Source organism: Oryctolagus cuniculus, chromosome 5, assembly GCF_964237555.1.
Source record: "Oryctolagus cuniculus chromosome 5, mOryCun1.1, whole genome shotgun sequence".
Classification (NCBI taxonomy): Eukaryota; Metazoa; Chordata; class Mammalia; order Lagomorpha; family Leporidae; genus Oryctolagus; species Oryctolagus cuniculus.
This window is the reverse complement of record NC_091436.1, coordinates 4,678,256-4,694,420: the sequence shown is the minus strand read 5'-3', so window position 1 is coordinate 4,694,420 and position 16,165 is coordinate 4,678,256. Positions and strand designations below refer to the sequence as shown.

The 16,165-nt window shown below is 44.7% G+C and overlaps 1 long non-coding RNA gene across 4 annotated transcripts in view; it reads left to right on the top strand.

Annotated features, from left to right (window-relative positions):
* The window catches only part of LOC127492930 (uncharacterized), a 126,262-nt gene that overhangs the window by 69,995 nt on the left and 40,102 nt on the right, over positions 1 to 16,165 (top strand). Inside the window, exons 4-5 of one of the 4 annotated variants that reach the window (XR_011388424.1) lie at positions 11,347 to 11,457; positions 13,962 to 14,369. The exons of 2 other annotated variants lie outside the window; for them this stretch is intronic. This is a non-coding gene — a long non-coding RNA (uncharacterized lncRNA). Of the gene's footprint in view, positions 1 to 11,346; positions 11,458 to 13,961; positions 14,370 to 16,165 lie in introns of those variants that run through there. One more of the 4 variants, XR_011388423.1, reaches the window with a different exon arrangement.

Here is a 16,165-nt window from a genome sequence, read left to right as displayed (position 1 = left end):
AGGAAGCGGAGCAGCCAGGACCCGACCCAGCATCCACATGGGAAGCTGGCACTGCAGGTGGCGGCTTTACCCACTACGCCACAGTGCCAGCCCCTCTAATGCTTCCTGTTACGGACTTTTCCTGAGTAGCCCACCCCAATTTTGCCCTTTCCTTCTTCAAAATTAAATTTAAAAGTCAGCATTTTTGTACAGCTTGACCAGATTAATTCTACTGTTGCATTTTTATACATAACAGAATAAAAGCCTGGTCTATCAAATATTTATGGTTGTTGGCTAAGGTTCACTTCAGGATCATCCTTGGTACCATTTACTTGTTGAATTTCTCTCTCTGCGTTCTAAGCTCTGTGAGAGTCAGAATATTTATGCCGGGAGCTTGGCAAGTAGAAGACACTCAGTGCAAACACACAATTTTAAATTAAATGACCCAGTATGGCCACCAGGTTTGGATTTCTATTATGATCTTTGTAAGTTCTGGGTGCATCTTTTGAATGCATTCCAAAATCATTTCCCCAATTACATTCTTTCGTAGCTCTTAGTCTTACTAGTTTTGAGATTAATTATCTAGTCTTCACAATAGCTCTTTGCTGAATATTTTACTGTCTGCACTGTCAGGCAGCAGACACACAGGGCTGCAATCACTGCAGGACCAGGACAGGATGGCTGGTGAGGTTTGGAACATTCTTGGAAGGGAAAATAAATGTGCGTTAGAGAGAAGAATGCTTTCTAATTATTGCAGTGCTCATCTACAAGGAAATGTCTTCTGGTACTTCTTTTCTTTTTGGTGTTAGATAGCTCTGGGTGGTGCTGTGTGTGTACACATGTGTGCATGTCTGTGCATGCATGTGTGAGTTCATGTGTGCATTGAACATGTGTAGAGCTCCTTTAGATATCCCCCAAACTCATCTACCTCTGGATTAAAATTCTAGCACCTTTTGTCTTTCAGTATCTAATTTTTCTTTCAGTGCTCATAGGCCAGAGCAAGACAGCAAATTATTTTAATGGCCTTAGCAGACATTACTGTTTAGTGCAGTGAGGTAACGAGTGAGAATAAATGTTTGTTTTCTTAAAGCGAACAAGGATAAATGCTTGCATGTCACCATCCAGAAGCATCCCAAACCTCCCCTTGTTTCACATGCATAATTGCTGGTTTCTTTTCATAAGCTGATGATCACATAGTATTCCGCAGCCAAATACAGACTTCTGAGAGATTTTCACACTCATTGGTTATTAAAGTTTCCAAAGATCTAAATGCTCGTAGCATCCTGAGCCTGCGATTTTCAACAACAAGGCTTTAAATTCTTGTGACATTTAACGGAATTTTCTGTGGTGTTAGAGCCATGTTCTACACAAAACGCATTATGCAACATTTGATTTTTCTCTGAGGAAAAAAAAAAGATAGCTACAATGAACTCTTGAGAAAGGAAATACAGTTCAATGGAATTTTAAGTATGCATGTTAAAAATAGGTAGTGTATCCGTGAGCTCTTGGATGATGCCTAATCAACAGGAATTGCATCTCAAGCAAAGCCTGCCCTTTCCACAATGTGCTTGGCACCCTCCGGCATCAGCTGGGATGTGTCGTGCACTGGGATTGCTGTGGCCTCTGAATTGCTGCACTTGAACTCTTCTAAGCCATTTGGAGTTAAAGGTCATGCCAACTACCACTGGCAAGATAATGTCCTAGAATTGTCAATACAGTCTGTGATGTGATGTATGACTTGGAGTCAAGTGGTAATTGGTTGGCAGCTGCCTTTGAATGGATAATTCCTCTCCTTTCTTAATGCTGACAGATAAAAATGTAGATATTAGTGGAAATGAAGGAAGCCTCTTGGTCCTAAGTGCAAGTCGGAAGTTCACCGATTGTTCTCACTTTATGTATTTAGTTTTCACTTAAGAAATGGATTGTCTGGCTGTCGAAGAGGGAGGAAATGACTGCGTTGAGTGGGAGGCACTGCTTCCCTGTCCATCAGGCTCAGGAGCCTGGGTTTGCTGATGTCTAACCCACCAGCTCCGCAGCCTCCCCTTACCTCTGACTCCCAGTGCCCAGCGACACCTGCTCCTCTTTCTTCCATCTCTTTAGAGAGGCCTGTTCTTACCAGAGAGCCTGAAATACATACACTTAGTGTGTGTGTGTGTGTGTGTGTGTGTGTGCATTACCATTTTCCCATTTGTCAGACCTTTTGAGAACATCTGTGACCTGTCAAAGACAGTCCAGATGAGTCTCAGGCTAGGCTTCCTTACTTGTGAACTTGACATATTCACATCTGATGGGATAAAAGTTGTTGAATATTATGGTTAGCGATGAATTAAGCTTGTGATTGTAGAGTGGATTGAAATTATATTTCTGGGAAAATTAAAGAAAAAGAGAAGAAGGAAGGAGGGCGATTGAGGGAGGGAGAGAGGAGGAGGGTAAGTATGGTTATCTTCTTAAACCCGTACATATAAAATATATGAAATCTGTTCCCTTTATATTAATAAAAATTTGAAACAGACAAAAACATACATTCTCAATAACTTCATGGAGGTTAAGAAAGATGATAAACAATTTGAAAGATAGCAGCTGCAAAGTGCTGATGAAAGTGGAATAATGGTTTCCGGAGGACTGTAGAGCAATGGCATGGTGCAGGTGTCAGTAAAACAGAAAAGGCGTGTGTAGCACTCCACCGAGCAGTGAAGAATTCTTGGTGATCTCAAAGTAATAACTGGTAGGAGATCATCACTAACATGACAGCCTTTGTGCCAAGACCAAACAGATTGTTTCACTGCCAGTTTTTAATACTTGCCCGTAGAGAAGGCACAATTTATTGTGAGTGTTTATGGAGTAATGCTATGGTCTGAGTGTGTCCCATAAAACTCCTGTGTTAGACCACCAATGTGATCATATTAAGAGGTGGGGCCTTTTGTAGGAGGTGATTTAGTCATTTGTGGGCCCTCATGGATGGATAAGTGGCCTTAGGAGAGGGCTTAGGAGTGGCTTCAACCCTCTATGTTCTTCTGCCTTCAGGGATGCGAGGATTTGCTCTCTCCAGAGGACACAGCCACAGGCACCCTCTTGGAGGCAGAGAGCAACTCTCGCCAGGCACCACACTGACTCCTGTCAGATAGTGAATTTTTACCTGTAGGTGTTTTGTTACAGCAGCAACAGACAGTCGATATTTTCAGCTCCTTCCAATATTAAGATTAAATGATTCCTGGAGTCCATCTCATTCTGTAGACTTTCTTCCCTCAAGGCTTTTCCCTTCCCCCTCCCCTTCTCCTCTCTCTCTCTCTCTCTCTCTCTCTCTCTCTCTCTCCCTCTTTCTCCCCCTGTGGGGTCTCAGAGCTGGCTGCTCAGTGCCCAGAGAGAGGAAACTAAGCTTGCTCAAGCCACTAGAAGGGAATTCGGTTTCCTCCCACCGGAATGTCTGGAAGAGATGGCCACATGGCTGTTGCACTGTCGGCTGTGGGACACTTCTGGTGAATGAGCGCAGTCTGTCCCAGGCCAGACAGAAGCTCTCTGTGTGCTTGGTTAGACAAGGAGGTGCGGTGGGTTGGGGTATGTCCAGGAGGTTCATCTGTGGCTCTATGTGCCTGGGATCCCGGAATTTCAGACCTTGGTTGCATGAGTCCACATCGGGAAGGTCTCAGGCAGGGTAAGCCTAGCCCCTATGCCCAGACTTTATTCACAGTCTAACATTCCAGAGTTCATTTTCCATTGAGGGTTTCTAGTATCCTGCTTGCCATATTACATTAGGAGAAATTCTATGACAAACTTGAACTTCAAAAGAAGAGTCAGGATCTACCTGTGGATTCATAGGGCCCCTATGCAAATAGATCCATATATTTCCATCCATTCTCTAACTTATGGGGTTCTTCCTTAAAATGATGACCTTTTTCAGGTCTCCAAATGTCTTCATATATCTTCTACTAAGGAAAATGCCCTCCTAACCAAAAATATCCAGCTTTTTTTTTTTTCAAGAGTAAACTGTATCCTCATTGCCTTGCCAACAGAATTAGGAAATGAGATTTTTCTAGATAAATATTTTTAAATTCTACTTTTCTGAGTGCTCAAATGTATACATTTTTAGTAAAAATAGATGTGTTTTTCAAGATATTTTCTAACATATAAGTATTTCATGTAAAAACTTTGGCCAATGTGTGAGAATCTGGATGAATATGCAATATTCATGTACAATTATGAAAATTCAAGAAATTTATAAGATACAATAGATTAAAGTGTTAAATAAAATAAAATAAAATAGCAAAGTTTTCAATAGCACACTATGTAAAAGGAGGAAATTAAATGATTCAATATGAACTTGCTAATGTATTTAGCATTTGCCCTAATAATGTTTCTTAATAAAAGTTGGTTGGCTTTAAATGCCACTCTCCAAGATGCACAGTTATGACAGCTTTGCAGGGGACATTGTCATGTGACTCATATTCTTGTCTTATTATCCTTATTATGTGGTAGGAACAACAGGATACTTGGCCAAGGACAATGAGAGATGCTGACGATCTGTCTTCCATTATTAAGATGATGGGAAGAATTCTGATGCAACAAAATACATCAAGCGACCAAATTTAAAGCTTCCCAAGTTCTTCTGCAAATGAAATAAACAATAAAGTTAAAAATGTGAAATCTTTATGTTTTATATGTATGGTGATATCAATCTGATTTTATATTACTTTTCATCTGAAATGGAAATACTTTCGGATTATTTGCTGTTTAATGCAAGCAGCTATCACCTTTCTAGGAAATATCTTTGGTGCAGGTTCTTAATAAGCACTAAATATGTCACATAAAAGCTAATGGTTGGGGCCAGTGCTGTGACACAGCAGTTCAACACCCTGACCTGAAGCACCGGCATCCCAAATGGGCAGTTCTAGTCCTGGCTGCTCCTCTTCCGATCCAGCTCTCTGCTATGGCCTGGGAAAGCAGTAGAAGATGGCCCAAGTACTTGGGCTCCTGCACCCATGTGGGGGATGCAGAAGAAGCTCCTGGCTCCTGGCTTTGGACTGGCGCAGCTCCAGCCGTTGTGGCCATCTGCGGAGTGAACCAGCAGATGGAAGACCTCTCTCTCTGTAACTCTGTCTTTCAAATAAATAAAATAAATCTTAAAAAAAAAAGCTAATGGTTGAAAGTCAGGCATGAGAAGATGGACGTGACACCATCAAGCCCTCAAGGAGCTTGAACTCTAACGGGGATATGAGACACATGAACACGCCTGGAGCACAAAGATGCCCGTGTGAGCACTTTCAGTTGTTGTCCGCAAGGAACCACAGGGCAGGAGGTTTGCCTGAAAGGAGCAGGTGACTTGTGAGTTGGGAAGGAGGAGAGGCTGGTACTGGCTGGAGGAGCAGTGGCAGGGAGGGCTGCCTGGAGCCAGGATGTTTGCTCTGGGCTTGGAAAGGGGGTTCCTGGAAACAGGGGGTCAGGCAGCATGGGGACTGTGGGTAGAGAGAAGGGGGAGAGCTGGAGCTCACAGGGAGAAGAGCAGTCTGTAAGCCACTGATGTGGCTACTGCATGTGAAACGCTGGAAGCCAGTGCAGTGACCTTCAGGGTTGCTGGTGGCAGCCCGAGCTTCCCTAACAGACACTCCACAACTTGCTCAGCACCCACATGACTCCATAATCGGGAAATTCCACACCACAAATTTTCTTTCGTGCACAGAATTATTAAAAATGGTATGGAAATTTAATTTCAGGCTATATGTATAAAGTACACATGAGACATAAATGAATGCAAGTTTAGACTTGAGTCCATAGCCATGCTACCTTGTTCTGTATATGCAAACATTCCGCAATATCAGCAACCTGAAATCCCAAACACTTCTGATCCCGTTCATTTCAGATGAAGAATACTTAATCTGATCTGCATGATAATGGTGGGCTTTATGTTGATACCAGTGTAGAGCCCCAAAGAAGTTTTGCAATGAAATCATGTAAACTAACCTGGAAAATTAGCTTGATAATGTAATAGACAGAAAACATGGAAGACGAGAGCAGTTTAGAAAGGTGTACCTGTATTTAGCCTGAGAGTAGGCAGAGCCTTGTTGCAAAGGGGTAGCAACAAATACTCACACAAGTCAGGCTCCCGGACTCCTCAGGTGTGGAGTTGTGGCCCGAAGCTGCCTCATACAAGATGGAACAAATGGGTGTAGCTATGTTCCCCTAACATTCTATTGGCAAAATAGTATTTAGCCTGTAGGCTGCCATTTGCTGATCCTTGTTCATTAGGTTTTAAACTGACAAGTACTCTTCAAGCAGGGAGCACAGCATCGCACGCTCGAAAGAAACTGGATTTGGGATCATACGTGTTTGGATGTTTATTCTGGCTCCTATTCTAGCTCCATCAAGAAATAAATATGATCATGTTTGTCAAAGCACCATACACTTAGCAGGAGTGCAGATAACATCATCCTCTTTTCTCCTATTCAGTGGCATAACATTCACATGTTGTTTACAAAAAAAGAAAGATGGTAAAGGAAGTATTTACTTCTTTCTGGGACTCAGTTGTACAAGATCGACTTTCTGCTTTCACACTCACATTCAAGTGCCTTCCCATGCAGGATCTTCTCCGTGTCTGTTAGGAACAGGTAACCCATCAGCTTCTTTGGGTCCATTGTCTTAATAATCCAGTAAGTGTGGACAAAAACGATGCCAGTGGGAAAAACCACAGTCACCAACGATTGATCATTGGTGATGATGAGACACTGGGTTAATGTGCACACAGACACTTATTAACTCCTTACAGCTGCTCATGGTATAAGCATTACTGGTTTTATTTAAGAGATGAGGGAGACAAGGATAAGAGAGGTTGATGTCACAGAGCTGGACACCAAGAAAGGGGCAGAGCTAGGTTGCAAGCTTATTTTTCTCCTCTGTAGTTCTTACATTGCTCTTCTCTCAGCTTCCCCTGTCTCCTCTCCACCTGTCAACGTATGATCAAGTTCTGCTTGAATCCATTTCTTCCTGTAAAACCTTTCTAGAATATTTTAGCTTGCTTTGATCTCTCCCTCCTGTGGCATCTGCCATCATTTAGAGCCATCACTGTATGAGTCTCTGTGTCTTGCATGAAAGAGAATTTCGGCTTCCTCAAGGCAGATGACCAAGTCGCCCCTTCCGTTGTTTGCGCTAACTCGTGAACATTTTGAGTCCTTGCTTGTTGAACAAATATTTACTTAGCACCTGCCAGATTCTGTGTGGTCAGGAATTTCTAAAATGTTACAAGGAAGGAAATATTCAGAGAAGCAATCCGTTTAATGAAGGAGAGTGAGCCTAGATTTCTTGGGCATTTGAAGGAACATAAATTCACGCCAAGAAGGGATGTACTTAATCTTTGAAGCCAGGAAAAATGACTGTGGACTAACAGGAGTCACTTGGTTGCTTCAGAGACTCACTCTAAGAGCAAGAAGGACCCGGTTACAGTTGTCTTCCAAGGCTGGACTTTGCACTTCAGGTTTTGAAAGTGTAGCCTGCTGACTCCTCACTGTCTGCAGAAACAGGAAGACCACTCTTGTGCCCAGCTCTGCGGTGATGTGCTTGCCACAAGTGAACAAGTCATCCAAGGCGTGGAGATCAAGGCCTGGAGAGCAGGGCTGGGCTCCCAAAGCCACAGCAGCTGGGCAGAGACACCTCCAGCCTCCCTGTGCTCTGTGGTGAGTGCTCCATAATTATCAAGACTGCTCTGTGAGGAACACAGGAGGTGCAAGTCCTTCGCACACAGCCAAAGCTGCGGACTGTTTTAGAGGTTGCCAGCTGACCCAAGCTCTAGCATGCGTCGAAGGCAATTTTTTCCGTATAATGTAATCAGGGAGCCTGAGGACTGACTTGCTCTATTAGACAACAATCAAGGGTGGGTAAAACAGTCAAGTCATTTTATGGCTTGTAACTGTACAGTCTTGGGGAGGTCTTGGGAAACCGTGGATGGATTTAATGAGTTGTGCATTTTATTACCTGTCTGACAAGTATTTTAAATAGCACTTGCCTTTCTTTTCATGTCCAGTGCAAAATGAAATAAGGGGCTTTGAAAATTATTGCTTGGAAAGAAAATTATTGCAAAAGGAAAAGTCATGATGTCAGCCTTTAAGTTGGCCCAAAGAGACGCTGAAGGCAAACCCAGTCACTCCTGGGCGTCCCAGGGGAGCAGGGAGATGAAGCTGTAGCACAAATGCCGTTCTGTGCAGGACAGAATTCACATTACAGGGCAGGCCCCAGGGGCTGGTAAGTGGTCGTCACTCGTTCTCAGGCAGCCGAGCTCAGGACTTTGACATTCTGCTCTTTTAATGGGTTCCCAGGAGAACAGCTTTTTGGTTGACCCAAAGTTAGAGGTAGCGTGAATTCCCCAGGGACCTTATTTAATCTTGTGTGATGCAGAGAGATCCCTGGGCATTGCCAAGGAGACTAAGATATTTGCAGGTTTCTACCAGACAGCCGGATCACAGGAAACTAATTGGCGTTTCTGTATAATGCTGGGGAAGAGAACAATCGCCAGGAATGTGGAGAGTTTGTCAAAGACTTGTAATATCAAGACCTCAGAAAGCTGAGATTTCATTTTTGGTATTGATTAAAAACTCAGGCTTTATAAAGAAGTTCTGAGGGAAAAGTGCCATTTTCCACGGAGAAATGTTTTAGGATACAGTCACCACATCAAGGAGGTGGGGTGGGGGAAGGAGGCAGTGAAGGGTGAGGAGGAGATGGCACAGGAACAGCTGGAGAATTTGTGTGAATTTTTGCATTCCTAAAATATTGACTATTAAAGCCAGAAGTCAGGAAGTCGAATTGCTCTGTGGTGAGAAGATAGCAAATTGATGCCAAATAGAATTGGTACAGGTTGTGATGAAAATGGGGGCAATGCATGTTCATGAGGCACTTACTATGGGGTGTGCAGGGTACTCTACCTGTACTAAGGGATATGGTCTCTTTCCTGAATTTAGCACAGGGTGTCCAAGGAGCCCACTGCTGGTTCAGATGGAATTTCACTGTGAAAATGAGCTTCTGTCTGTGTGGCCATCAGTGAGCCAGTGAACATCAAGAATCAGGTCATGTTGGACTGTGGTACCTTGATGCTGAGCAGCTGAAGCACTGAAGCCGGCTTGGGAGCTCAGCCACGGGATGGAGGTGGCCTGTTTCCCCTTCCAGCTTCCTCAGACCCCCTCTCCACAACCCCAGCTCACGAACCTGTTCTCCTGGGAAAACATGTTAACTTGCTTCATTCAAAAAACCAACTTCCGTGTGACCCAGGCAAGCCTGATTCTGTGTGCACGTGTGCAGGGAGTCGGACGGTCCTCCTGGGACTGAGGGGTTCATGCTCGCTGCTGCCTCCCCAGAGCTCCCGCAAGCCCCAGAGCCCACTCCATTAAGGGGCCCTGGCCTTATCCAGGACACGGGAGACAAACCTTTCAGAGTGCACACCTTCTGCTCTGCCCTCAGAGGCTCTGGTCTGCATCCGTGGGCTGCAGGCTGGCAGGCGTGCAGAGGAAGGTACGGGAGGCCTCCACTGAGTTCTCCCTGTTCTTCTTGAGGGGGGTGTGGGAAACCCTGAAGGCAGGAGGCCAGGAGAGTATGGCAACGGGAGCACAGACGCTGGGTGAGGCTCTACACAAGCACCGTGCAGGCCTTGCTCTTCCCCATCACAGGGGAGCAGACACAGCAGGTGCGTCTTGCAGCTGCTCGTGAGAACATCGAGCTGCGAGGTGCTGCCCTCCGCCTGGCACGGCCTTTCTGACCAGGTGGTGTCTACGCTTTGCTTTGGCAAAGGGTTTGTGCTGAGGCCCTGACACCTGTTATCTCCCTCTGAGTTCCGGGAGATGCCCAGGCAAGGCCCTCCGAAGAGGTGATTTGAGCAGAGACCTGCATGAAGCGAAGGAGTAGGTTGTTCAAGGGTCCCAGGGAGAAGCTTCCAGACTGGGAGCAGCCCATGCGTGGGACCCGAGCAGAAAGGAGTGTGGCATGTCTCACAGACATCAGGGAGAAAAGAGGAGGTCCCTGGAGGCTTTTCACGGAGGGTCTGTTGGTCTCGGAAGGCTCTGGACTTGAGGTCATTCTGATGGTGGGAGGGAGCCTCAAGGAGAGTCACAGCAGGGGAGGAAATGACCACCACGTGAGGCAGAGGGCGCAGTGGAAGTGGCCGGTTAGGGGGCTGGCGCACGAGGCTATGGGAAACCAAATAAATGCGATGCTGGGAGTAGGTGCTTGTGTTGGAAGTGGGTAGGACTGCAAGAAGATTCTAGAAGGAGCAAGGATGCCATCCCTGAAATGAATTCCTGGTGCAGTGGAGCGCAGGGTAACCTGGTCCTGCCAGCTGGGCCTGATGGGGCAGCCCCAGCGGGGCCAGATATTCCACCTCTTCTGGGGGTGTTGGAGCGTTTCCCCCCAGGGGGTGGTGTTGAAATGGTGACACCTCAGTAACCTGGGACACAATGGGGTGGCCCCTGAGGTTGTGGGGCTTGAAGCCTGGACACGGATTCATGGGGCCTGATCACAGGTTTGTGATTCCTAGCTGCTCTGTGCCTCCATCTCTTCATCTGTAAGTCAGGGGTTGGAACAGTCACAAAGTAACGGATAATATAAGGCAGTAAATGTCAAGTGCTCTGATGTGGGCCTCCTACATAATAGTTTTGGGTGAATGGTAGAGTTAGAGCTGGCAAAAGAAATGTGGCAGAACGAGGCATTTGGAGTGGAGGGTAAGATGCTGTCTGGGATAGCTTCATCCCATACGGGAGTGCCTGGGTTCCAGTCCTGGCTAGCTTCTCTTCTGATTGATTCCAGTTTCCTGCTAACATACCCTGAGAGACAGCAATGATGACTGCTCAAGTAGCAGGGTCTCTGCCACTCAAATGAGGAACAAGGATTGAATTCTAGGCTCCCGCTTTGGTTTGGTCCAGACCTGACTGTTGCAGGCATTTAGGGAGTGAACCAGACCTGACTGTTGCAGGCATTTAGGGAGTGAACCAGTGGATGGGAGATCTCTGTCTCTCTCTGCCTTTTAAATAAATAAAGTAAGTAATAATAATTTTTGAAAATGTAGACATGACTCGGTTGTTTTGTCCTGTCTCAGACTGAGACAGAACTTTTGTAGGAAGAAATTCATCAGGGTAAATAATTTGACATTTATGGTATTAGTTACATGAGGGTTATGTGATTCTACTTAATTGAAATTCAAAATGGTATGAAGAAACCCATTTGTTACTCCCAGCTGCATGGTGACACAGAGGAAGATGGCGATAAAACAAGCTTTACTCTTTTTCTCACTAACAAAGAGGATCTGAGACTCAGGATCTATTTGAGAGTTCCAAACAAGGGAGCTTCGTTCCTGCCACATTGTCATCATCGTTTGTGTTCTGTTCCACTTCCCTGATTTAGATTCTATGCTGATGTTTCTCCCAGTGTGTTCCATGGGCCACCCCAGTTACAGTCATCTGTCTAAGAAGGCACACGCACATTCAGGGGTCTCCTCAACCTTCGTTCCTGCAGGTGCGTGTGTTTCTCAAGTCCTATGCATTCCTGTATGGAGCAGTTTCTTCTCCCAAGAGTAGAATGTTGCAAATTGGGACTACAAGCCCTGAAGCAGAAGAGCACAGAATCTGCTTTCCCACTCCCACTTGCAGATGAATGCTGTTAGCACAGCATACTCAGAAAGGGTTTGTACTGATAGCCGTCTATTATTGTAGTTTTCCCACACTACTAATGGTTGTTTGTCCTATTAATCAAGCTATATTATGCAGAAAGAAATACAGATGAAACATGCCCACACACAGGCGTTTCAAATGCTGACCCTTCTACTGATGGGGATTTTAGAAGAATTGCTTCATCTTAAAATGAAACTAACAATATTTATTTGACAGTAATATAAAACTAAGTATTAGGTTTCTTCCCTTTTCTAGAAGTGTGAGAACTATTCTGTATGGGAATTCTCTTCACTTTGATCATTCAGAAAATGTGTCCAGATGAGGCTGAGGTGGGGAAGTAAGAAACTGCCCATGGACTAAAATATGGACTTTGTTTCAAAAATGCACTAGAATATAAACTTAGAAAAATAACAATAGGGGCCAGTGCTATGGCACAGCAAGTAGAAGCCGCCTCCTGCAGTGCCGGCATCCCATATGAGCGCCAGTTAGAGACCCAGATGCTCCACTTCCAATCCAGCTCTCTGCTGTGGCCTGGGAAAGCAGTAGAAGATGGCCAAGTCCTTGGGCCCCTGCATCTGTGTGGGAGACCTGGAAGAAGCTCCTGGCTCCTGGCTTTGGACTGGCGCAGCTCTGGAGAGTGAACCAATGAATGGAAGACCTCTCTCTCTCTCTCTCTCTCTCTCTCTGCCTCTGACTTTCAAATAAATAAATAAATCTTTAAAAAAAATAACAATAGCTCAGATAATGGAAATTTTTCTTTAATGTTTGCTTTAATATTTGAAGTCACAGGGAATGGGATTCTCTTTGCAATATATAGAATGTGAAAGTTTTTAAGTAATAAGCTGTAAAACAATCAAACTTAATAACAGAAGATAAGTTAGAGAGGAAATCTGGAAGCTGCTTTGCAAGTAGAGTGAAAAGATTCTACAGGAGACCTAGAGAGAATCCCCATCTGTCAAGTGAGTGGGATGAATGGGTTTGTTTGATAAGCTGTGTGTGTGTGTATGTGTGTGTGTGTGTGTGTGTGTGTGAGAGAGAGAGAGAGAGAGAGAGAGAGAGGGCTGGGCCAAGCTGAAGCCAGGAGTCAGGAGCCAGGAGATTTATCCGTGTTTCCTGTGTGGGTGTCAGGGGCTCAAGAACTCAGGCCATCTTCTGCTGCTTTCCCAGGTGCATCAGCTGGGAATTGGAGTGGAGCAGCCAGAATAGGAACTGGTGCCCATATAGTATGCCTGTTGTAAGTAGAAGCTTAATCCACTACACCACAACTCTAGCTCCAGCTGTTGTGTTTTTAAGTCCCAGAGATGCATGCGTGGATCATAATCAATCCATATACTTTTATAAATGTTTTATTTCCTGAGTAGCAAAAATCTAGATCAGAAGCAAAATTGACCTGTTTTAGGAAAAGGAATTATGTTGAATGGTAAGCCAGGGATTTTTATTTTTTATTTTTAAAGCAACAGCTATTTTCCCTGTAATGAAGTAGAACGTTTGAAACTTGAGCTTTTTATGCAACGATGCTGTGAATCAATATTGTTTTTAAAAATATAGATTTTATTTGTTTATTTGAGAGGTAGAGTTACAGACAGAGAGAGGGAGAGACAGACAAAAAGGTCTTCCATCTGCTGGTTCACTTCCCAAATGGCTGCAAAGGCCAGAGTTAGGCTGATCTGAAGCCAAGAGCCAGGAACTTCTGGGTCTCCCACGTGGGTGCAGAAGCCCAAGCACTTGAGCCATCTTCCACTGCTTTCCCAGGCCATAGGAGAGATCTGGATCAGAAGAGGAGCAGCTGGGACATGAACTGGTGCCCATTTGGGCTGGTGGGGCTGCAGATGGAAGGTTAGCCCACTACACCACAGCGCCGGCCCCAGATTCAGTGTCTTGACCAGTGATCATGAATGAGTCGGGAAAGCATCTGAGTGCTCATCACAAGGGAAGGATGTCCAGAACAGAGGACGCTGCTCAGACAGCTCCCCATGGAGATGCAGGAAGAGACCCAGCGGGGAAGCTGGTAGGGGACTGGTCTGAGGCCAGGAGGCAGCCCAGCCAGGCTTCCTGTCTGAGAGCCCAGGAGCCTCTGAAGGAAGCAGACTGGGGCCTGGGTCACGGCTGCTCTGATTTTACGCTTTCATTTTCTTCCCCAGATTAAAGTCGTCGATTGCTCTGTCAATCAGCACTTTGCAGAATCCCTGGGGAGGTTTACAAGGTTAAGTATTTTTAGCTCCTTTATCAGATTAACACTTTTCTTTTTGGCTCCGACCAAACATACTTCTTACAGGTTAAAGCCTCAGGAGTTGGGAAAATTCACATGGATTCAATAAGGCATATTGACTAAGTTTCTGTTTCCCACAGGATCCTGAAGACTTCTTTGAGAATATGTACCTGTTAAGAAAGCTTTCTTCCCAAGGTCTTCCCCTCACTGCCTCATCACCACCTTCCTCCCTACTGGTTGGACACTTTCCATGGAGTTGTCAATGATGACTGAAAGCAGAACTCTCCAAACAAGGGTCCCTGGGGGGCCTCTGGGAAAGTCTATCATCTGAGAATCCCTCTGTCTCTAACGAGAGGTCTTCCATGCACCAGAACTCCCTTCCAGTAAGCCTGGCAAGCCAGGACTAGTGAGTTATCAATTACTTATCTTGAAAAATTGTGGTCAGAAGAGCTCAACCGGTAGTGACACATGCCTAAGGCAAGTTCTGTGGGTAGATGCAGCTGTACAAATTTTGAGACCCAATAAAAATTAAAATACATGCCAGCACAGGTGCTAAAGTGTGGAGTTTTCCTTTTAGGATATTTTATTACTGATAAACATAATACAGTGATAGCAATATATGAATCACAGCATGCATGTATAAATTGTAAATAAAACTTTTAGAGTTAAAATTTTATGTAATAAGTAATATTTTATGAAGGTGATATCTTTATTATTCCTGTGATTTTTTAGCTTAATTTTCTGGAAATTCATTAGATCGACAGAATTTATATGTTTAATAAGGCAGTTAATGCAATATTGCAAATAATTTTCTTTTTTTTAATTTTAGGAGGATCATTCTGCTGAAGCAAATGAAATGTTTCTTGTAACTGTTTAGAGTATTTTGTAAGCTGTGATAGCACTGAAATAAATTCCTGACAGATTATTCCATAACGTAAATTTTAGTGTATTTAGAGATGACGATTCTAATTGAAGATTTTTTTCTAAAAAGATTTAACACCTAGTACAGATCAAGTGTGTGTAAATCTGGATTTAGGTATAAGTTTACGAAATGTCATTTTAATATTTCTTCCAACACTTTCTGTAATTTGTGTAAGAAATTGAAAGTGGCTTCATGATTATAATTAAAAACTCCCATTTGTGCCTTTAATAGTTTCAGTGACAAGGAAGAAAGTATTGGTCGGGGCCAGCACTGTGGCATAGCGGATAAAGCCACTGCCTGCAGTGCTGGCATCCCATATGGGTGCCAGTTTGTGTCCCGGCTGCTCTACTTCCTATCCAGCTCTCTGCTATGGCCTGGAAAAGCAGTGGAAGACGGTTCAAGTCTTTGGGCTCCTGCACCCACATGGGAGACCTGGAAGAAGCTCCTGGCTCCTGGCTTCAGATCGGCACAGCTCTGGCCTTTGCGGCCAATTAGGAAGTGAACCAGCAGATAGAAGACCTCTTTCTCTCTCTCTCCTTCTCTCTGCCTCTCCTTCTCTATTTCTGTAACTCTGACCTTCAAATAAATAAATAAATCTTTAAAAAAATAAAAAAAAAGAAAGAAAACATTGGTCTTCCCTATTGCTAAGTGGTTTATTTAAAGTTTCAAAAGAAAGTATTGTGTTCTTTTCCATCAAACATAAAGATCTCTGCATTTAATTCCATTTCTAAGATATTCATAGGTCTTTATAGATAGAAGTTTTGCAATGTTGCACTTTTTTTTAAAGATTTATTTATTTGAAAGGCAGAGTTACACAGAGAGAGGGAGAGACAGAGAGATCTTCTATCCACTGGTTCACTCTCCAGATGACCTCAATGGCCAGGGCTGGGTCAGGAAGAGTTTTTCCTGGTCTCCTGTGTGGATGCGGGGGCCCAACCACTTGGGCAATCTTCCACTACTTTCCCAGGTGCATTAGCAGGGAGCTGAATAAGAAGCAGAGTGTGCAGATTCAAACAGGCACGCTGTTAGGGGATGCCAGCATCACAGGCGGCAGCTTAGCTCTCTGTGCCGCATCGCCAGCCCCTTCACTACTTGTCAAAGCCAGGGTCTCTAAGCTCTTTGGAAACTTCTGATAACGTCCTGACAAGCTTTCTGATGACATGCATTCCTGTGCCTTTATGTTGCCACTATTTACTGTTAAATGTTCTCTTGGGTGCTTGCAGATCCTGTCTGGGAACCCAGGCTGGAAGTCTAGCGCAGTGTGCTCCAGAGACAGACGGGCAGCCAGCCCCACGGCGTCCTAGGTCTCCCCCACACGCAGCACCTCTCCTCTCCCGTGCTTGTTGCGGAGGCTGCCTCTGTCATCTCGGCCACAGCCCTGAGCCCAGGTCCTGGCTGTGCATGCCCTCCACCCCCCACAGC